The sequence below is a fragment of the Podarcis gaigeae genome (assembly GCF_964106915.1).
Source record: "Podarcis gaigeae genome assembly, chromosome: Z".
NCBI lineage: Eukaryota > Metazoa > Chordata > Lepidosauria > Squamata > Lacertidae > Podarcis > Podarcis gaigeae.
Window position 1 is genome coordinate 8,045,072 of NC_139691.1, and position 22,391 is coordinate 8,067,462.

Here is a 22,391-nt window from a genome sequence, read left to right on the forward strand (position 1 = left end):
TTCTGGCATTCCTACAGCCTCTAACTTCACTGTTGTTTCTTTCGCAGGCCCTTTTTGAGGCTTACTACATATCCAGACAGCAAATCTGTCAGCCTGCCATCCTCCTCTGGGTTCTCATTATATGTCGGAGGAATTCCTCGCAACATACATTCTTGCTATCCCCTTCATTTCCTCGTGTGTGTTTCCAATACGTTGACTTAGGCTAACAGTTCAAAGGAAAAGAGGCCTACGAAGAAACAGCCCAAACCTCTCTTTGCCCAAACCCAAACATACTAAGGGTGGAAGCAGGGGTTATTTATCTGATTATTGTTTGTTTCTTTCTTACTGCCCTCTGCCTTCTTTTTCTCTTTTAAAGGCCTCTGGAAGAGGTTGACCCTCTCTCATAATGCTAGCTGAGGGAACATCCAAGGAAGCTAAATGTTATAAGATTTAGGACAGATGCAAGAAATAATCATTCACCAGCTCCCAATCCGCACATTTTTAATGTAATTTCACACATGCACACACCAAAATTGAAGGCAATTTTCTTTCATATAATGCCTTTTATTCTTGTTGTTTTCACTCATATATCCATTTACATTCACAATTCCTCCCAGTCTATACAGGTTTTTTGTGGTGTGTTTTTTTTGTAAAAATTATTTGGCTGGAGAACCTCATGACAAAATTCTGAGGAGGAATTTTGGTGGCTCTTTCACATATTGTTTCAGAAACTGCAAATCAGGCATTGTCACCTTGGAATAAAAACTAAACCAAATGTCTCCCCCATCCCTGCTCCTTGCTCACCTCTGCCCATAGCCCAATCCTGACACAAGCACAAGCTGGGAATTGCAGGTGGGCTGAGTATTCTTGCATTCATGTCCAGCTTCCAGGCTTCCCACAGGCATCTAGTTGACCACTATGAGAACAAGATGCTGGAGAAGAAGGGTTGTTGGCCTGCCTTATGTTTCCACAAAAGGGTTTTGACTCCCTGATTAGGTTCCTATGTATGGCTGGATTCTTACATGTTAATCAACTACCGTGTGACATTCAAAGGCCTCCACAAAAAATGTTGTTTAATGTGCTTTACAATTAGTTATGGAAAAAAGTTTGAATTGGACAAAGGAGCCTTAGAGAACTATATATCTTCAAAGACTCCTTATGCCTGGGATACTGCTGTAATGTTTAGGTTAGTGCTGGACCAAGTGTTCTCAAAGGGCTGATCTTTCTTTGGAGGAAGGGAGAGTCAATAATGGAAGGGGGTATAGTTCCATGTCCATTTCTGAAGTTGGGTTTGAAATTAAGATAGGTGGCAAAATTTGTGACGTTTCTTCCAGAAGTTGCTAGAGCACCGCAAATGGAATGAGGATCAAACTGGGCCTGTGAGTTTTGCACTCAGTTCATATTGAATCCAGGTCTATTCATGTACTCAGCCCTTCACACAATTCCTTGTAGATTATCACTGTGCCTGGAGTCAGACAGTCAGGTCGTGTATCCGCAGCAGTGACCAGAGAAGGAATGACCGCTGGGAGGACTGCAGAGAGAAGAAATGCCATAGTGCACCTGTTGCAGCAAAACCAGATGCCTCCATCTGCCCCACCTGCAATAACATATGTTTCTTCTGTATCGGTCTCGACAGCCACAGCTGGTGCTGTAACGCTCCAAAGGTTTGACTTTACACCCAAAGGTGCACTCTTCCATTGTCTCCTGAGAGAGATGCCAGTAACAATGTACAGTTCAAATTATGAGAGCGGAAGGAGTGGAGCCATGCTTGCTGCCCTCTTGTTTCCATCACATCCCTCCACTCCTTATTGGAGAAGATCTGAAGAGGGGAGCCTGCTTCATGAAAATAGGGTCCTTCCATCACTTAGACATCTGACTGCACAAGTTTCTACATTACATGGGGAGCCTAAATTCACAGAGCAAGCTCCCCACTTTATCTTCTCTTCCCACATAGGATGTGCAGAAGAGCTGGGTAACAGGAATGGGCCTGTCAAACATGGCCAACTCTATGGTGTCAGTATCAGAACTGGAATTGAGCTTTGGTTTTTGTTTTAAATTTGAAGTAATTTCATTGATAAAGTGGGAAAGATACATATTTAACAAATATTCTGACACTGCAAATGGAAATAGAGGTCAGTCAAGAGGAGTTGGCTTACTGATCTCATACAATTCTTATGTCATCCATCTTCACAGGAGTTCCTGTGAACTAGCTAAGGGGGCTAAACATATTTCAGCTTTGAGGAGCACACCCAGCAAGCTTTATGACTGAGCAGAGATTTGAAGCTGTGCCTCTTCCACCATCACCCTTAACACTCCATATATATTTCCTTCTGGCCCCAAAAGATGTAGGATGGAGAAGCACTGCTCAGAGAGTCCAGCTGTTTGCAGGCCAAGGGGCTGGAAAGGGTTGCCAATAGTCAGAGGGATGGAATCATTCACATTCATCTCCTACATCTTTTGACGATGCACAGAAGGTTGGTTTACAAACAAGAGTCACTTGCACTCCAAGCCTGAGTGAGTGCATTTTTCCATATGCATGTGACTCCTATACTCTTCAGCATAAACAAAATATTTTGATGCCAAGAACATGCGCCAAGAACACTGAGACCCTTATTGGGGTCTTCCAGATTCCAGCCTTGCCTGGATCTCCACATTTGACCAATGATCCCTTTTGTCAGATCGTTGGCATCAAATCACTCTTGTGCATTACACTTCTGCCCTCCCAATGACAAACTGTTCTTCTCCCTCCCTTTCAAGGAATGACACTGGAAAATAAATAAATAAAATCTGCTTTGATAAATCAGAACTGTCTACTTACCATTCTGAGCACAGCTGCAGCAGCTGGGAGCATCTGGCACAGGACATATGGAATTTAATTTCCTGATATTTACATAGATTGAAACAATTCTGAGTCCAAGCCTTCTGCACCAGACCTCCAGGCAAAGGCTTTGTGTTCGATTCATTTTTCCTCTCTTTCTCTTCTTTCCGCCAACGGGCTGGGGATAAGAGTTGAAAGTCTGTGCGGGCTTTAGGATGTTGAAAGGCTCGGAAGACCTTGATCTACAAGACTTACTGTGTAAATGCTACTTTTTTGCTTCTGGGGAATCCAGGGGGGGAAAATGCTCATAAGAGCCCTCGCCATTTAAAATATATCCCTCTTTGCTGACCTTGAGTAGGCTTGAAGCAGATCAGCAGCGGGGAAAATAGGGGCCATGTGGGCTTAGGAAGAGAGAAAAGAAATTTGGTCACACAGAGGAGAATGAAGGAGCATGATCAACAGAAGCTTTGAGTTGGGAGGGGGGTCAATGGGCTCACCTCATTCTTTGCATTGATACTTCCCCTTTAGGATCAACTAGAGATGAGAAAGAAATTAAGCTTTGTTTTCATTTTAGTGCAAAACTCCCTAATTCATACTTCCTGAAACAATACATGGACTGAAACACCTATCCTTCAAAATTCACACTTCTCTGAATTTTGTGGTGCAGTATGCCAAATATATATATATATATATATTTGCTTTCGTAGATTTTCACGGGTACAGGAATGCAGGTTTTGGTGTCCTCGGGTGTCTTCCCGTGTAAAAGTTGGGGTGTCTAGGCGACGTTTCGACGAGGTCTCACTCGTCATCTTCAGGCTGGTGCTTTCGGCTTCTTGTTACTGGAACAGAGCGGGATCTCAATGTTTGAGTTCCTATAAATACTGTAGAGGGGGTGTGGTGTCTAGCCTCCAATGTTCTGGGCAGAGAGGAAGTTCCCAGGCTAGTGTGCCTTTTCTTCTTTTGTTCCTTAATTACTTGAGAGATACCTTGAGTGATTTCTTGAGTGATATCCTGAGTACCACTTAGGTGGGTCATTAGGTGTGGATTAGTTGCTAAAGTCTTTGTGTCTTGACCTCTTGAACTTTGTGAAGAGTTTTCCTGAGAAGATGGCTGTATTGCACTTAGTTGTGCTTTGGCTTGGCTTCGTGTATAGGGGCGAGCTGTGGTTTTGTGGCTTGTGTCAGCCAGATCTGTGTAGGGATTGCAGGGGGGTGCAGCATCCGGAGGTGCCACCATGGATTGGCTACTGGATGGTGTCAGTAATTCATCTGTGGAGAGGGTCTGGGTTTGGGTCTGGTGTGGTTGATTGGTGTTGGCGTTCTGTGTGCCTCTGGATCTGGTGTCAGTTTTTGTGGGGAGGGCTAATTTCCAGATGTCTGGCAAGCGGGATGTGTCGTCACGCTTGTTCATGTTGTGAGGGTGTTTCTCTATCTCGATGGCTTCCATGATTATTCTCTTGTGGTGATGTTCCGTGTTAAAGAGCAATTTGGAATCTGCAAAATTAATTTCGTGTCCTGTTTCTTTCATGTGTTGGAAAAGAGAGGAAGTTTTTTCTTCTTTTTTGACGGCATTCTTGTGTTCTGCGATACGTGCATTTATTCGTCTGTTTGTTTGTCCAATGTACGTGGCTGGGCAGACTTTGCAGGGTATTTCATAGATCCCTTGGTTTTCCAACTGGATTTTATCCTTGGGGTTTCTGAGGATATTGGCTATTTTTTGGTTGGTGCAAAAGGCTGTTTTGATATTGTGTTTATGGAGGATTTTGCTAATTTTATCTGTAGTGCCCTTGATATAAGGAAGGAGGGCCATGCCATTGTTTTCTTCTGTGTCTTGGTTTTTGGGGGGTGTTTCCTTTTGGATTAGCTTCGTAATCCTGTTTTGCTGGTATCCATTGGCAATTAACACATTTGAGAGATTCTGTAACTCAGTTGTCAAGTGGTCTTTGTCAGCCAGGCGTTTGGTTCTGGAGATGAGAGTCTTGGCTACGGAGTTTATTTGTGCAGGGTGGTGGTGTGATTGTGCATGTAAGTAGCGGTTGGTGTGTGTTTTTTTCTGGTAGATAGTGTGTCCTAGGGAGCCATCAGGTTTTTTGTAGATTAGGACGTCAACACGTACTTCATCCACAATGGACAAAGATACAAACAGATAGAAGGAGCACCTATGGGATCACCCCTCTCACCGGTCATCGCAAACCTGTACATGGAACACTTTGAAACCAATGCTTTAGACAAGTCAGAACACAAACCCAAACTTTGGCTCAGATATGTTGACGACACCTTTGTAATTTGGCCACACGGGAAGGAAAAACTGGATAGCTTCCTCACACATCTCAACAACTTACACCCCAAAATACAATTCACTATGGAAATAGAAGCCAACAACCAACTTCCCTTCCTTGACGTCCTAATCTACAAAAAACCTGATGGCTCCCTAGGACACACTATCTACCAGAAAAAAACACACACCAACCGCTACTTACATGCACAATCACACCACCACCCTGCACAAATAAACTCCGTAGCCAAGACTCTCATCTCCAGAACCAAACGCCTGGCTGACAAAGACCACTTGACAACTGAGTTACAGAATCTCTCAAATGTGTTAATTGCCAATGGATACCAGCAAAACAGGATTACGAAGCTAATCCAAAAGGAAACACCCCCCAAAAACCAAGACACAGAAGAAAACAATGGCATGGCCCTCCTTCCTTATATCAAGGGCACTACAGATAAAATTAGCAAAATCCTCCATAAACACAATATCAAAACAGCCTTTTGCACCAACCAAAAAATAGCCAATATCCTCAGAAACCCCAAGGATAAAATCCAGTTGGAAAACCAAGGGATCTATGAAATACCCTGCAAAGTCTGCCCAGCCACGTACATTGGACAAACAAACAGACGAATAAATGCACGTATCGCAGAACACAAGAATGCCGTCAAAAAAGAAGAAAAAACTTCCTCTCTTTTCCAACACATGAAAGAAACAGGACACGAAATTAATTTTGCAGATTCCAAATTGCTCTTTAACACGGAACATCACCACAAGAGAATAATCATGGAAGCCATCGAGATAGAGAAACACCCTCACAACATGAACAAGCGTGACGACACATCCCGCTTGCCAGACATCTGGAAATTAGCCCTCCCCACAAAAACTGACACCAGATCCAGAGGCACACAGAACGCCAACACCAATCAACCACACCAGACCCAAACCCAGACCCTCTCCACAGATGAATTACTGACACCATCCAGTAGCCAATCCATGGTGGCACCTCCGGATGCTGCACCCCCCTGCAATCCCTACACAGATCTGGCTGACACAAGCCACAAAACCACAGCTCGCCCCTATACACGAAGCCAAGCCAAAGCACAACTAAGTGCAATACAGCCATCTTCTCAGGAAAACTCTTCACAAAGTTCAAGAGGTCAAGACACAAAGACTTTAGCAACTAATCCACACCTAATGACCCACCTAAGTGGTACTCAGGATATCACTCAAGAAATCACTCAAGGTATCTCTCAAGTAATTAAGGAACAAAAGAAGAAAAGGCACACTAGCCTGGGAACTTCCTCTCTGCCCAGAACATTGGAGGCTAGACACCACACCCCCTCTACAGTATTTATAGGAACTCAAACATTGAGATCCCGCTCTGTTCCAGTAACAAGAAGCCGAAAGCACCAGCCTGAAGATGACGAGTGAGACCTCGTCGAAACGTCGCCTAGACACCCCAACTTTTACACGGGAAGACACCCGAGGACACCAAAACCTGCATATATATATATATATATATATTTGCTTTCGTAGATTTTCACGGGTACAGGAATGCAGGTTTTGGTGTCCTCGGGTGTCTTCCCGTGTAAAAGTTGGGGTGTCTGTTCCAGTAACAAGAAGCCGAAAGCACCAGCCTGAAGATGACGAGTGAGACCTCGTCGAAACGTCGCCTAGACACCCCAACTTTTACACGGGAAGACACCCGAGGACACCAAAACCTGCATATATATATATATATATATATATATGGAGAATATATTTCTGCGCTGCAGATCGGTTGGTGTGTATGCAGCCAGACTTATGTTGGGACTGTGTTTATTTATTTATTCAGTATTTTGAAAACTGATGCAAGATCATCACATTCAGAATAAATCATCATTTGAAATGAATCAGAATCACAAACAATGGGATGTATCCAATATTAGTCATACTGAGAGTAAACCCATTAGTGGAAATGAGTCACTTAAGGCCATTAATTTCAATAAGTCTACTATGAATAAAAATGGTTATAAACCAATAATAAATAATCTAGGGGTGGATAGATCTCTCTTATATTTAGTCCTTCGCTGTTTTGCATGTTAATCCTTCTGTCCATTCTGTCCTATCTACACATTAATCTGTGGATTTTTAAAAAAATAAAAGTATAAAAATTCATATTTAAATAATAGCACAAAATCCATATTTAAACCCTCTTTTATTCCAATGCACACATTCCTAAACAAATTTTCATATTGCATCTTAAAATATGCATTTTAACACATTTCTGCATTTTTATACCAGGAAGTATTGCAAAATCTGGAGAAGTGTTAAATCTGAAGGGTCATTATATTCCAATTCCAGTCCAGGAATTTGCTTAAAAATATTGACTAAACAAATTTCTCTTCTACTCTAATTCACTCCTATCCTTAAAATAGTCCTAAGAGACCAAAAGGGGATAAATGTTATTAGATGCACATTAATGTACATATGCAGATACAAATATAACTTCATTCCATAGCTGAATGAGACTTTGATCAATTAATATTTCCCCGCAAGAACCTCATGATACACCATACAGAGCCAGATGCAAAATGGGGGTGGGGTGGGGCTTCTGCACACTTGGAGTCAACCAAGGTGCCTCTGAGCACATGCCCAGCCCAGGAATCTGTTTTGAGGACAAGAACTGATTTCTATGGCTGTGTACATATTACTGCTTGCTCCAACTCCAGTGTGTGTGTACCCACTGCTAGTGTTTGAAACCGAGTACATGTGATGATAGTCACAGTCCCTAGGCACCCTGTGGCTTCCTGATAAATACTCCTGATTAATGTGTTTTCCACCAAACCAGCTTCCATCCAATTTGAAAATGGAAATAGAAGCTGAAGCATACATGTCAGGCATCAGGTGTGCCTGCTCAGATGACAGCAGGTGTGCAGATGGTAGCTTCAGTGAACTGAACAGCACAGGGGGAGTTCAAGTTGGGCATTGGGTGAAGACATATGTGCTTCCTTGTGGTCATAAGACATAAGAATGGGACTCGAAATGAAGTGACATGAAATGACCTCACTGCCTTCCAAGCTGCTAAGTGTGTACACAGCTTTAGTCTTTTCACAGACACTCCTTGTCTCCTTCAACCCTACCAGACTGTCTTCATTTTCAGCAACCTAATGAACAACACATTCCTAGGCACATCTACTCAGAAGGACATCCTACTGATGTCAATGGAACTTACTCTTAGGTAAGTAGAGTTAAGATTGCAACCTAAGGAGAGGGAGCCTTTTGTTGTTGCTTTGGATGAACTGTTGAGAGTCTACTTTACATAACCTGAAGATCTACCAGTAGATTCAATTAGCCTGACTTGCTCAGTGATGACTGGTTCATTAAAGTGAATGGGGAATGGCACCACCAACCCTGGTCAGCCCTCAGCCAGCCTCTACCTGTCTGCCTCCTTACTTAGAACCAGTCCAGAGAATAGCACTGTCAGCTTCCTCCTCCTTAGACTCAGGCTTGCCTTTGTAGAACTCTTCTGGCAGAAAGATGAGGAGAAAACAAGAATGAGTTGGCTTTTCCTGTCATTGGCTCTGGCTCCACCTACTGATTGGTCTCCCTTCCTTCTGCCCTACCGGTCCTAATGGGCACAAGCTACCATTGCTCTGCCTGGAACTATATATTCCATACACGAGTTCATACTGCCCTTCCTTTGACCCACAGGAGAGACCCTATCAGTTCAGCAATTAACACAAGACAGGGGTGGATGATTAGAATGGAAGGTGTAGATACAATTAGAAATTCTAGGCAAATCTGGTTTCTGCACAAGTTGGAGACAATGAGCTAAAAATCCTGAGAAACAAAACCACTTCCCAAACTGTACTAGTAATCAAGACTGGGCTCTACTCTCCCCACTCTTGCACATATCATTAAAGGATTTTTTAAATAAATAAATAATCAATTTAAGAGAAGAAGAAATGAAGGTTTTAAGAAAGCAGACTCCAAAGCAGAGATCTCAGTCTGGCTAGCTATCTGAAGCAGCTGCAATGTGTTTTAATTGCAGGATCAATACTGGGTTCAAAGAGTGCTTAGAAGCTGCCGTGACTACGAGGTCACAAACATTATTTGAAGGATAAAGAGATATCCCACTGAAGGGAGTGGGGGAAGAAAAGCACACACACAGGAATTCTGCGTTGAGGGAGACCAGTCAATAGTAGATTTGTTTTGACTGTGTTAAGAATCTCTGGGGCTGAAGAGGGCAACAGAAAATGGGGAAAGGCAGTTTCAGTTGCTGCTGCAAGGAAGCAACTCGTCTCCTGCAGGCACCACCATGAGCAATAGCTTGGATCTTGACTCTGACCAAGACAGGAAAGCAAAGAATGCCACCCACCCCCATGGGAACTCCAATAAGCGACTGGAAGTGGGACCAAAAAGCAGTAGGGTAGGCCAAAGAGATATTTATAATTCCAATATATTTCAGACCTTGCTGGACCTTTTTCTGGGAAGTAGGACAACAATTTAAAATAGATTTTTAATTACAAACTTCACTTGGGCAGGAACCTTGTTCAGTGGTTAGAGCATCTGCTTTGCATGCAAAAGGTCCAGGGTTCAATCCCTGGTATCTCCAGGTAGGGCTGATAGAGAACTTGGTCTGAATTCCTGGAGAACTGCTGCCGGTCAGTGCAGACAATACTGAGCAAATAGGGCCAGTGGTCTGCATAAGGCAGCTTCCCATGTTCCTATGAATGGTATATTGTATAAAACTCTCTCATTAGCCCATGTGCGTATAAGTCATAATCTACTTTAAAAGGATATTGGTTAATATCACATGTTCAAAAGCGCATTTTAGGATGTAAAGCAAAAGGGACCCCTGACCGTTAGGTCTAGTCGCGGACGACTCTGGGGTTGCGACACTCATCTTGCTTTAATAGCTGAGGGAGCCGGCGTACAGCTTCCGGGTCATGTGGCCAGCATGACTAAGCCGCTTCTGGCGAACCAGAGCAGCACACGGAAACGCCATTTACCTTTCCGCCAGAGCGGTACCTACTTATCTACTTGCACTTTGACGTGCTTTCGAACTGCTAGGTTGGCAGGAGCTGGGACCGAGCAACGGGAGCTCACCCCGTCGTGGGGATTCCGACCTTCTGATCGGCAAGTCCTAGGCTCTGTGGTTTAACCCATAGTGCCACCCATGTCCCTTATTTTGGGTTGTAGAATATACATATTAAAAGGATAGATTAAAAGGACCAGTGGGGTCCCAAATGGCCCTGACCAAGCTGGCTCAGAGAGGTGGCCAAGGTAAGGATATGGTTTTGCTGGTGATATCATTACCTTATTCCTGTGTCATTCTGTTGACAGGATTAGCAGGCGTGGGGGGATCTTTTTCAATCCGAGGGCCACATTTCCTTATGGGTAACCTGTCAGGATATCACATGTGAGTAGTGAACAGGGCCAATTGCAAATGTGGGTGGAGCAATTATGTTATGGTTACAGTACATTTATATGGTAGACTGCATTTCAGCTATAAAAACAGCACAAGATTCCTATCTTTTCAACTGCAGAAGCAAGAAGCATCAACCCAGTTCAAGGGTTAATTTCAGCCCAGCAGAAGCACCACAGAGGTGTGTGGCCTGTCTTATGCCCCAAGGGCCAACAAAGGGGCCTCATTAGGCCCCTGGGCCTGAGATCCCCCCCACTCCTGGATTGCAGCAACCATGGACGCATAAGGTAAAAATGGAACTGAGCTGCATGCCTGATACAAAGTTATATTACCCTAAAAATAATGGCTTGCGCTCTCAGAGTTGATAAAACACAACCTGCAATATGCTCATTTGAATTAGGGCTGTTTCAGTAGCTGACAAAAGAAATCCAAGCCTCATAAAACGAAGCTAAGATAGAACAACCCCTTCCTGGACTACCTCATAAAAAGCGATATTATTCATTATCAGAATTTAACATTCATGATTCAACCAAAATCTAAGTAATGGGGAACCTGTTCTTCCTCCTCCTTTCATCCGGTTGCGAGCTACATTAATCCTAATTGAAATCTACTTGGCAGTAGCAACGGAGAGACAGCCTGTGCTGGTCTTCTCCTTACCACTGCCAGTCCAAACCACAGACGGCAGCAATGATGGAGTGAGCAGAGGCTATTTGGTCGACATAGCTGGAGTTTTGCACTAGCAATGTGGCCCTTTGGTTGAAAAAGATTCTGTCATCACTGGCCTACTGGGTGCCTGCCTGTCTTCTTCAACACATCCTGCTGACAAGCTACTTTGAAAAGCCTTTAAATACAGTTATTTATGGGTTTTCACTGCTTTATTGTAAGCAGCCTGGGTGAAAATTAGAATGGAAATTCTGTACGTAATGGTGTTTGAAAGTATAGCCAAAGAGTGGCCCAGCAGTGTTTCACATAAAGAAGGACCAAAATCACTATACAATACAAGATGGTGACTGTGGCAGGGGATGAAGTGTCCTGCCACACACATTTCACTGGCCAGAGCCCACAAAATCCACTGTAAGACTGAGTGACAAAAGACCAAGTGAATCAGCCCTCCTCTTCTGAGTTTGCTTTTAGCACTGGGTTGCCATATGTTTGGAATTTCCTGGACATAGCCAGTATTCTGCCCTCTTAAACAGTGTCCAGAGATTTTGCAAAGAATTGTAGAGCAGCCGTATTCAGCTGCAGGTCACCTTCTGTTGTCCTTACAGAGTGGGACAGTGCTTCCAGCGACGCCTCTAAGCAATTGCTAGCAGCAGATGCATCTGCTTCCGACAGACCTGCCAAGGAAGTGTCTGGGAAGTGTCCCACGTGTGGTGCGTGTGTGCGTGTGTGTGTGTTGGTGAAGCTCATCTCAGTGTTCCACTGAACTTGAGGGAACGAGCCCCTCTCCTCCTTAACTTGCTTAAATAGGATTAGCTGGCTTCCTCCCCGAATAAATCTGCTTGCTTCTCATCTTCAGCCATGCGCACCGTGAAAACAACCCTGATAAATGAGAGGTTTTTAAGACACTTCCTACAAGAACTATCAGCCATACATCAAAGTTAGGCACTTTCAAGAGCTCCAGTGCTCTGGCAATCTGTCTGTGGGATGCAAGATGACGCTCCGATGCCCTGAGCCGACGCTATCTGGGAGCATTGCTGGAGCAGCAAACTCAGCCCCTCAGGAGGCCTTGGAGAGGGCGGGGGAGGAAGAAGAGGTCTGCTAATTCTGGCCTTCTCCAGAGAAACACTGATGTGACATGCTGGGCCTGGACAGGCCCCTGCAGTCAGAAGGTCAATCCATCAATCTCAAGGACTTGCGTGACCCTACCCCCATCCTATGTTTTCCCTTCCATGTAAAAGGAGGGCCTCACAGACTTTAATGGTGTCCTCACAATACCCCTGTGAGGTATCAAGTGCTGTCTCTCTCTCTTTCCCCTTCCCACTCTCCAGATGGAGAATGTTGGAAGGCAAGAGATTCTGGGCCTGGTTTCACTGAGCTGGTAAAACGCCTTCTGAGTTGTACCACTTCAGAGTGAAGTCAGGGAAATGCACACATCTCTTATGCTGGTTTACTGCAATGCACTCTCTTTTGGGCTGCCCTTGGGCCTGGTCCAGATCCTCCAGCTAGTGCATAATGCAGCAGCTAGACTGCTGATGAGGGCAGATGGCTAAGGGCATATAGCGCCTTTGGCAAAACATCTGCAATGGCAGCTTGTATGCTACCAAGCCAGGTTCAAGGCTCTTGGGTCAATATGCCATATGCACAGCCCTTAACAACCGATAGGTTAATTGTTGCCTGCTTTATTGATTTCAAGAAAACAAAATAGAACACCTTTGAGTAGACATACGTAAGAAAATCCAGTTACAAACATGGATGATATAATACCTAGTACAGAGACAGAATAGATCGAAGCAGTGGATTATCTCAGAAAGTAAGTTACCAACTCTGTGTGATTTTCAAGTGTTAGTATAGCTCCTCCAAAGTGAGGTATGGGTACTGGGTGGGCCTGAGAATTCAGAGCCCTTATTAATACAGTAAAAATAAGATAAAAATCACACTTCTTTGAACCAATCTTTTTTTGCTTCACCCCCCACCACTTGTTTGTGTTGTGTTAGACATTCAGTCAGGGCTATATCCCAGAAATTATTGACTCATGCCTCTTTAGGTAGCATTGTACACAACTTCCATTGTTTGTTTGTTTTTTTCCTTCTTAACTTTATTTTTCAGTTTCTTAATATAACAAAGAATACCCATATGCTGCCATTCCCGGAGGAACATTTCATGTATACACAACATAAATAATGCAGTCAAACATAGAGGGCTTATCCACACTTCCTTTGCTCTTTCCATGCATGGTCTGTACTTTAAAGCTCCATGTTTGACCATCCTTGTTTTTGCTCTGGAGCTTTCCCCACAAAAAAAGCCCCTCTCTTTAAAGCTCAAACAAAGCAAACAGCAATCTGTGGGAACCCTGAACTGATGTTTGCTCCTACTGAGTGCTAAAGAGCAGGTTTTTGAAGGGAAAGCTCCCGGGCGAAAAGACCATAGCTTGGACACAGAGCTTTTAAGCACAGACCTGTGGCAAAAAAGAGTGGGACAAAAGGTAAGTATGGAAGAGCCCTAAGTTTGTAAATGGTTTAGAATTGATTACATCAGTTAGGTGTATTCTACAATATGACTTAACATGATTGTCCCATAGTGAGTCATGGGTAGCTGGTGGTGGGAGGGCAACATTGTCTTTTCCGCTATACTAAATAAACATGCACCATACAGTATCAAAACTGTCTTTGGTCTTTGCATTCCATATTCTATCTGATCATACCTCTAGAGTTAAGTTGGTAGCTGTTTTCCAATATTGTATTATTATATTTCTAGCCACAGATATGAAAAAGATTAGTAGCTCTTTAAACCATAGATTATCACAGATTTAATAAAGCTAGTCTTGGACCATCCTGCCAACAGTAAAAACAGGAGAAGATCTTTATGCTAAACAGTTGGATTTAAGGGGCCGCTAGGGGCGCATTGGAAGATGGATGAAGATCGGGAGTAAAGACTGCTAATTAAAGGGATCTCTGTGAAGTGGAGCGATGGGCTGGATAATAAATCAAGAAGAAGACTCATCAAAGGATTGGTATGTCGGAGCGAAACTGAAAAGGGGGGGAGGAAAAAACTTTTCTATTTTTGTCTTATGTGAGTACCCAATAACCCTCCCCCCCCCCATTGAAAGAATCATTGCAATTACTGATCACAAGCAGGAAATTAAGAACTGTGTGGAAATAAATTACAAATCAAAGATATGGCTTGTGGGAACATCGGGAAAGGAAATAAAGCTTTGTGACGCAGTTACGGCAGACCTGCCCACAGGAGGACGAGGGGGAGGAGGACCATGGTTGGTTATTATATCGGAATGTGAGAGAATGTGAGTTTGACCTGGCAGAGCCCCCTGAGAAAATTGATGACAGACTGGCAGGCCTGTGGAAATCAACGGACAGACTGTGGGAATGTTTTGTACGGAGGAGTGGAAATGGTTTCTGTCTTTTTTTGATATGGCTCTTGGAGATGCATAAAATCCACACAGGGTATAACATGTTTTGTTTTCAACCCTCTTGTGGAGACTATCAGAGATCACAAAGAAAGGAATATATGATAACAACAAGAAGATGAGGAAAATAACAAAGAGACTATCTGGACAGAACTGTGTAATTAAAGCAGCAGCAAGAGGGATGTTTGGATCCCTTTCGGAGCTCGAAGTATGGGTACCCCCAACAAAAATTTTAAAAATTGGCTGTGTAATTTGGAACTAATGTGATTTGGAATTAATGTGATTTGATTGGCCTGTTAATAAAAATTATTTAAAAAAACACCAGTTGGATTAAAGTCACTTTCCAGTGATTCCTTCCTTAGCCCTCTTATCACTAGAAAGTCCCCACCATTCCCAAGCTGCCAAAATCCCTTCCTTCCACAAGCCTACAAACCCTTTCCCTGCCTCCCCACTTACCCATAAACTTCCAGGCTTCCTCTCTTCCACTCACTGCTGCTGCTACCAGAGCAACAGACAGCTAAGCAGAAGTGAGGAAGGTTTGAAGGCTCACCAGAGGAGGGTGGGAGAGGAAGAGGCAAAGGAGTTTCTTTTATCATCTCAAATTAAAATCCGTTTCTGAGAAGAATTTGAAGTCACAACAGGACAGAACCCTGTGGCACTCACTTGTAGCTTTTTTCCAGGATGACTAGGAGCCATTAATGAGTACTCTTTGGGTTCGGTCTGTCAACCAAATCCACCAGTTACCTCATTCGACCCACATTTTAGTAGCTTCCTCACAAGAATATCATGGGAGACTTTGTCAAAAACCTTACTGAATTCAAGATACACTATGCCCACAGCACTCCTCTGATCCACTAAGTTTGTAATTCCATTTTTAAAAAAAGAAATGAGATTTGTCTGGCATGACTTATTTTTGAGAAACCTATGCTGGATCTTAGTAATCACATCATCCTTTTCAAAATGCTCACAGACCAACTGTTGAATTATCTGTTCTAGGGCCTTCCCTGCTATTGATGTCAGGCTCACTGGTCAGTAGTTATTTGGTTCTTCTCTCCCCTCCCCCCCACTTTTGCCCTCCTCCATTCTGCAGGGACCTCACCTGTTTTCCAATAATTCTCAAATATTATAGACAAAGGCTCTGAGATTACATCCACAAGCTCCTTTAGATGCAACTCATCAGGTCCTGGAGATTTGAATCCATTTGAATTTAATCTAGAAACAAATGAGCAACCAGTGGGTGCTATGTGTTCATGGCAACTGATGCCAGAAATTGCAGTTCCTAAACAACCCTCAGTGTGGTGTAGTGGTTAAGAGCAGTAGACTCGTAATCTGGGGAACTGGGTTCATGTCTCTGCTCCTCCAGATGCAGCTGCTGGGTGACCTTGGGCTAGTCACACTTCTTTGAAGTCTCTCAGCCCCACTCACCTCACAGAGTGTTTGTTGTGGGGGAGGAGGGTAAGGAGATTGTTAGCTGCTTTGAGACTACTTCAGGTAGTGATAAAGTGGGATATCAAATCCAAACTCTTCTCTTCTTCTTCAATGATAATTCCACATAGAGTGTATTACAGTAGCCCAGCTGGGATGTTACCAGGGCATGCCCTACTACAATGTTCATCCAGCTGGTGGGTGTTGCTTCAATTCCATCATCCCAGTGTTTTGATTTGTGCTACTGTTGGCATTTGTCTGATCTGGTGCAGCCCATGTGTTAATACCTGGAACCAGATAGGAGAATTCTACTCTAAAATAATAATATTTAAAACAACTAAAACAAAAAGCACCATAGGTTTGGCAGGATATTTTAAAATTTTATTTTCCTTTGACTTGAAGGCTACAAGTATGGGAGGAGATTGGAGAAAGAAGACCTTTCCAAGCCAGTCATCCAAGAGACGTTCTCAGCATTTAGAGTTGTCTTTCGGCATTTGGAGAAGCTGTGTGTTGCAGCCTGGCAAAAAACCAGGAAGACTTGGATTGCGAAACCCTCTCTTGCTCCTCAAACTTGCTCACAGATGACAATTCCCAAAAGGCTAGAGCATGAGATGTGGTGCCAGAGACCAATATTATGAATTTATTCAATTAGAATTTTATTTTTTTAGGGCTGAGACCAAACAGCCCCTCAGGTCTGCCACCCTGTTTTCAGTTATTGAACTCCTTCTCTGTGTCTTGATTGGGTTTTTTTCTCTCTGTGTGCATGGGGAGTATAAATGGGGAAATGCTCATTTAGGAGCAGTGGAGAGTCTTCCTCTTTTCTCTTTTCACTTCTGCTGTTAGAGGTGGTGATGGAAGCTGAAATCACGAATACCATCCATGTTATGTTTATTTTTAGAGCTGAAATCAAATGGCCCCACAAATTTGCAAAGTGAACTCTATGCTTGTGTGTATCTTGCGTGTGTGTGTGTGTGTGTGTGTGTGAGAGAGAGAGAGAGAGAGAGAGAGAGAGAGAGAGAGAATGGATTGTTGCTCACTGTTTCCTAACAGTGGAGAGTCTTCCTCTTTTATCTCTTTTTCTCCCCTCTCTGCTGCTGCTTGGAGTGGTAATGGTGATAAAAGAAAATATTTCTTCACACAGCACATAGTTAAGCTTGCTCCCACAGGAGTTAGTGATGTCTACCTACCTGGATGGTATTAAAAGAGGACTAGCCAACTTCATGGAGGATAAGGCTATCAATGGGTACTAGCCATGAGGGCTCTGCTCTGCTGCCACAGTTGGAGGCTGTAATGCTTTTGAACGCCAGTTGCTAGAGACCACAGGAAAGGAGAGAGGGCTTGAATTCTGCTTGCAGGTCTTCCACAGGCATCTGGTTGGCCACTGTGAGAACAGGACGCTGGACTAGATGGGTCATTGTCCTGATACAGCAGGCTCTTCTTATGTTCATATGGGCAATGTGTGGCCCTATCTCTCTACATACTCTCTTTTACATAATTTTATATGAGTAGCAAGGAGAGGGGATATGGGGGAAAGAAAGACTAAGTAGCAGTTGGTTCCACCCACTTTTGACTTCAGCTCCAGTCCCTGAGAGATTACTCCCAAGGGAATTTGGCCCCAGAAAAGGGGGGGGGGGGAATGTTGCTCACCTCCTCAAGGCAGAGACATTTCCAAGAATGATCTGGGGTGCTGGAACAGTGTCTACTCTTATCGCCACATCATTCCAATGATATTCTCTTAAGAAACCATGACATCATCTCAAAAAGGACCAGTGCTGTGGTCACTGAGGTTTCTCTCTCTTTCTCTCCATGCATTAACATGGCTGCATCTCCTAGAGTCTCTCCCACCCCAACTAGATCATTAATTTTTAATGGCACATTGCTTTAAATATGTGCAGGACAATGTGTTCAGCCAATGAGTCAGAGGAGTTGTCCTTGCCCCAAGCTCGTGCCACTATATCTCACACTACTATGACACATACATCTGTAGAAGTTCCATCTTCTCTCCATCTGCCCCCCCTCTTCCCATAAGTCTTATGAGTTTGAGCTGCTCCTGGACTCAGATTTGTGCCTGAAGCTTCAGACTGTAGTGAGTGGGCCAGGGATATCTTTTGCCATCTCTTAGTGAGAAAATGACTACCTCTTTCATTCAAGAACAGTCTATTGAGCATTTGCCGTGACTCTGCCTTAGATACATGGAATCAGACTTGGAGTGGGTCTTGTAAGGCCATCTAGCCCAGTGCAGGAAATCCAGAGCTAGAGCACCCCCAAGAGATGGCTTTCTATCCAGCCTCTGATTTAAGACCTCCAGTGAGGGAGAGTCCACCCCTCGAGTAACCCATTGGTTCCCATTAGCAAAATTTGATGGTACTTTGGATTCTAGACATGAAAAAGCTTTTTCTTTTTTCTTTTTTCTTTTTTCCGGTGGGGCAGGGGGAGAACTTAATGTAAGAGACAACTGGGCACAACATGAAAGTCAATGGGAGACTGGGCCCCCCAACACTTTTTTCAAAGCTGTAAAGCAGATGTGGACCTCCAGGTGGTTTTGGACTACATCTCTCCTTATGTCTTGCCATTGAGCATTAGTTGCAGTATAGTAGCATCCCAGGGGACAAAGATTCCTCATACCTGCCTTAAAGCTGCCACAAGCTCAGGCTGGGGCTCTGAAGGAGATGGTTTTATTTAACCACGTCCTCTGCACTATTTCACAGAACTAAACTACACATGCCCTAAAGCTGCTATGCATATTATTCCTGTCTTAAAAACATAGGAAGAGCCGGGTGGATCAGGCTAATGACCATTCTAGTCCATGAGCATCCTGTTCTCACAGTGGCCAACCAGATGCCCTAGTGGGAAGCCCACAACAGCATGCTTTCTCCCCACCTGCAACTCCCAAGTGGGTCTTTTTTGTGACCATTAGTGCCTTTGGAGAAGAGGCAGATTTCATTCAGGGAAATTGCATTGTGGAAGGGATTCCCACTGCCACACCACCACCATCACAGTCCAATCCAATTTAGCCTCAAACCAATTCAGTCCCTGTGGCTGCTTTGAAGAAAGATGACAGAGGATCTATGATTGCATCTTCTGCATCTTGCCTCATTTGGCCCAGAAAGAAGCTGGATTCATGTGGATATGAGTTCATTTCCCCAATCACTCTATATGGGTAGGGGCAGCAGGAATTGTCAGGTTGCTCAGCCTAATGCCATTTCCAGTAATAAAAATGTGTAGATATATCTCCAGTAATGTAGCTGAGCTCAGTTTACTGGATCTCTGTCGTCTCAGAATAGCTTTATGTAAAAAGCACCTCCTCTGCAGACAGCAGACCGAATTTATAGGGCTGTATCTCATCCATGGGCTGACCATTAAAGTCCATATTGCTGTTGTCAGCCAAATGGAGAAAGGATCAAATATTGGAACCTGAAAGCCAAGTCACCATTAACCTCTATGGAAATCAAGAGGAAGAGGCCACTCCTATCCCAGGAACCTGCAGCCGCTAAAAAATCCAGCCTTCTATAGTGATCCACTGGAATATCATTCAAAAGTGGATTGTAGCCTCCTGTGTCGTTTGCTTAAGATGGATATGCGGGAATATTAATGATGATCTTTATCTACCCCCACTTGCATTTTGCATGCATGCCAACTCTCTTGAAGAGATGTATTTCAAATTTCATTTCTTCTGCCTGTACAACTCAGCTAGCTGGAATAGGATGGCGTGCAATGAACATTTTCCATGGGCCTGGACGACAGCAAGTTTATTCGAAGAAAGGGGGAAATGAAGAGAACTAGGAAATATAATATGCTATCAAAACACAAGGCAGCACTGGAAGTGGGTGAAGCGGGCAGGTAGGTGGGAATTAGCTGCAATTTCTCCCATTAACAGCTATTTTCCTTTCCTCCTAAGGCAAGACAGTGAATGGCACGGTTAACTGCCAGTGAGAACCACTGGGCTGTAGGGATTGCATCTAAAGTTAGAGGAAGCTGGAGGGTGTGGGAGGAGGAAAAACAAGAACTACTACAAGATTTTGATTCACAAACAAAACAAAGAATATTTATGGGGGTCATTGCCACCTTAGTTTCCACAGGACAATTATTCCCTTTCAGGTTGAGAGGGACCTTCCTTTAAATGGGGCAGTGTGACATAGGTGTTGGTGTGAAAATAGAAAAGATGCAAAAGGTTAAAGCTAATCTGAGAGTTTTTGTGGTGCCTTAATCTGTAGGGTTTCCAAGAAATGTCCTTGTGTTCTCTTGAGGATGTGTTTATATGTGGGTAACCTTTTTAATTCAGCAGAGAAAGGAAGACTCGGGCAAGGAGGGTAATTATCACCCCAGAATTAAACTGCAGAGAAATGCATAAATAATCATAGGACGTCCTTCATTAAATGAACCATTTCATTGTGCACAGGAGCTGGTGATGAGGGCATTGAATGGAGAGCAAATGTTTTGTGTTGAGAGGCATCACATCAAATTATCCTGAAACTGAGGAACATGATGCACAATCTGGGTAACAATTGAGATGAATCAACCACCACACTCAGCAAACAATATATATTGATAACTCCCCCACCCCACCAGCAAGATGTATGTTTTTTATTATGTTTTTATTATTATTAAAAAGTAAATGAATTGCATTGGGTCCCCCGCACTATCACATCTGGGGCTGTAATATGTCTTAATGGCATTATTTTAGAGAAACAGGGTTTCTCCTTTGGCTACAAAGGAATCTGATGAAGGCATCAGCTTTTCAGGTTCAAGCATCAGACTGGTGTTGCCTCATGCTGTGTCTCTACAAAGATACAGACTAGAACATTTCCTAAACTGGAGGTTGGGGGCCTCCTTCAGCCTGAGGACCATGTTTTTCCTTGGCCAACCCTCCTGAGGGACACAGGCCAGCAGTGGCAATGGGCACTGTGGTTGGGGCCTTTCTATACTCTTCCAGGCGACATACAGGATAGACATGCATGTACAGAGAGGGGTGTGTATATGTATATGTATATGTACAGTGGTGCCTCGCAAGACGAAATTAATTCGTTCCGTGAATTTTTTCGTCTTGCGAAGCACGAAATCCCATAGGAATGCATTGAAAATCAATTAATGCGTTCCTATGGTCAAAAAAAGTCCAAACAAAGCCAAATTTGGTACAACAAGAGTTTATGAAGTGCTCTTTAAAGTCACACATACTGTAAAGAGCATTTCAAAATTCAAACCCAGATTTTTTTTTTAAAACAGCAGAGTGCCCCAATGGTCACAGAAAATCATAAAAATGCAGAAAAAAACCACAAGCTTCCAGATTCTTGCAAACCCCTCCCCAACACCAAGTCCTTGAATTCCAAACACCCCAACCCAAAACCCCCCAAAAAAGTTTTAAAAGTTTAACTTAGCAAATGGCAGCAAAAGAAGTTTTGGAAAAGCTTCAAAAATCACCAAAGTCTTTAAAAACCTCAAAAAAGGCTACTATGTACACTGCATTCTATGAGTTGCTCCTTGAAGTCAAGTCGCAACTGTATTAACGGTGTTAAGAAAAAGGAAACAAACTTGCAAGACGTTTTCGTCTTGCGAAGCAAGCCCATAGGGAAATTCGTCTTGCGAAGCAGCTCATAAAACGGAAAACCCTTTCGTCTAGCGAGTTTTCCGTCTTGCGAGGCATTCGTCTTGCGGGGCACCACTGTATATGTATATGTATATGTATATGTATGTGTGTGTAGAAACTAGCTCACTATACAAAGGTTCATATAGCTTTCTCTGCCCACTTTTGCCTCTGATTCCACCCACCATTGGCACGTGACCCCCAGAAGATTGCCCCAAAAGGAATGTGGCCCTGATGCTGAAAAACATTCCCCCTATACTAAGCAGTAAAGCAAGGATGGAGAATATCTTGCCTCAAGTCCCATCAGCATGGTCAAGGATGACTGGTGTTCCCCATTCCTGGCCCAGGGTTTGCAAAAATGTTGTTAGTTCCTGCTTATCATCTTTAATGAGATATAGTAGAATGGCTCAGAGTATGAGCTATGAGGTTCATAGGTTCAACCTTCCCTCTGTATTGTAGTTGCTGCAAGGCTGTAGACCAGAGATGGGGAACCTGTGGTCCTTCAGATGGTATTGGACTCCATCAGCTCCACGCAGCATGGCAAACGGTCAGAGATAGGAGCCAAAAACATCTGAAAGGCCACACTCTCATGGAATGAAGAGTGATATTGAGGATGGTCAATGGCTTTCATCACCAGGACTGACTAATGAGGCTTCTTAGTCAGCCTTGGGCTTTGTCTGAGCAATGACTCCAGATCTTTCCTGGCACCAAATCCAGCACCTCGTCTGGTTGCCTGACTTGGACTTGGCTCTCACATTTTGGCACTGATAGCTCATCTCTGACAATATTTGTTTCAACTCCTTTTAGATGTCCACCAAAT

At 43.6% G+C, this 22,391-nt stretch overlaps 2 long non-coding RNA genes across 2 annotated transcripts; one reads left to right on the forward strand and one right to left on the reverse strand.

Moving 5' to 3' along the window:
• Positions 1 to 547: 547 nt before the first annotated feature.
• Positions 548 to 10,465, reverse strand: LOC310836569. The gene is made up of 3 exons (XR_014560156.1): positions 10,373 to 10,465; positions 2,798 to 2,975; positions 548 to 1,510 (listed from the first exon to the last, which is right to left on the reverse strand). It is a non-coding gene; the product is annotated as an uncharacterized lncRNA (long non-coding RNA).
• A 222-nt stretch (positions 10,466 to 10,687) lies between these two features.
• Positions 10,688 to 20,953, forward strand: LOC310836561. The gene is made up of 3 exons (XR_014560148.1): positions 10,688 to 10,768; positions 19,681 to 19,830; positions 20,390 to 20,953. It is a non-coding gene; the product is annotated as an uncharacterized lncRNA (long non-coding RNA).
• The last annotated feature ends 1,438 nt before the right edge of the window (positions 20,954 to 22,391 follow it).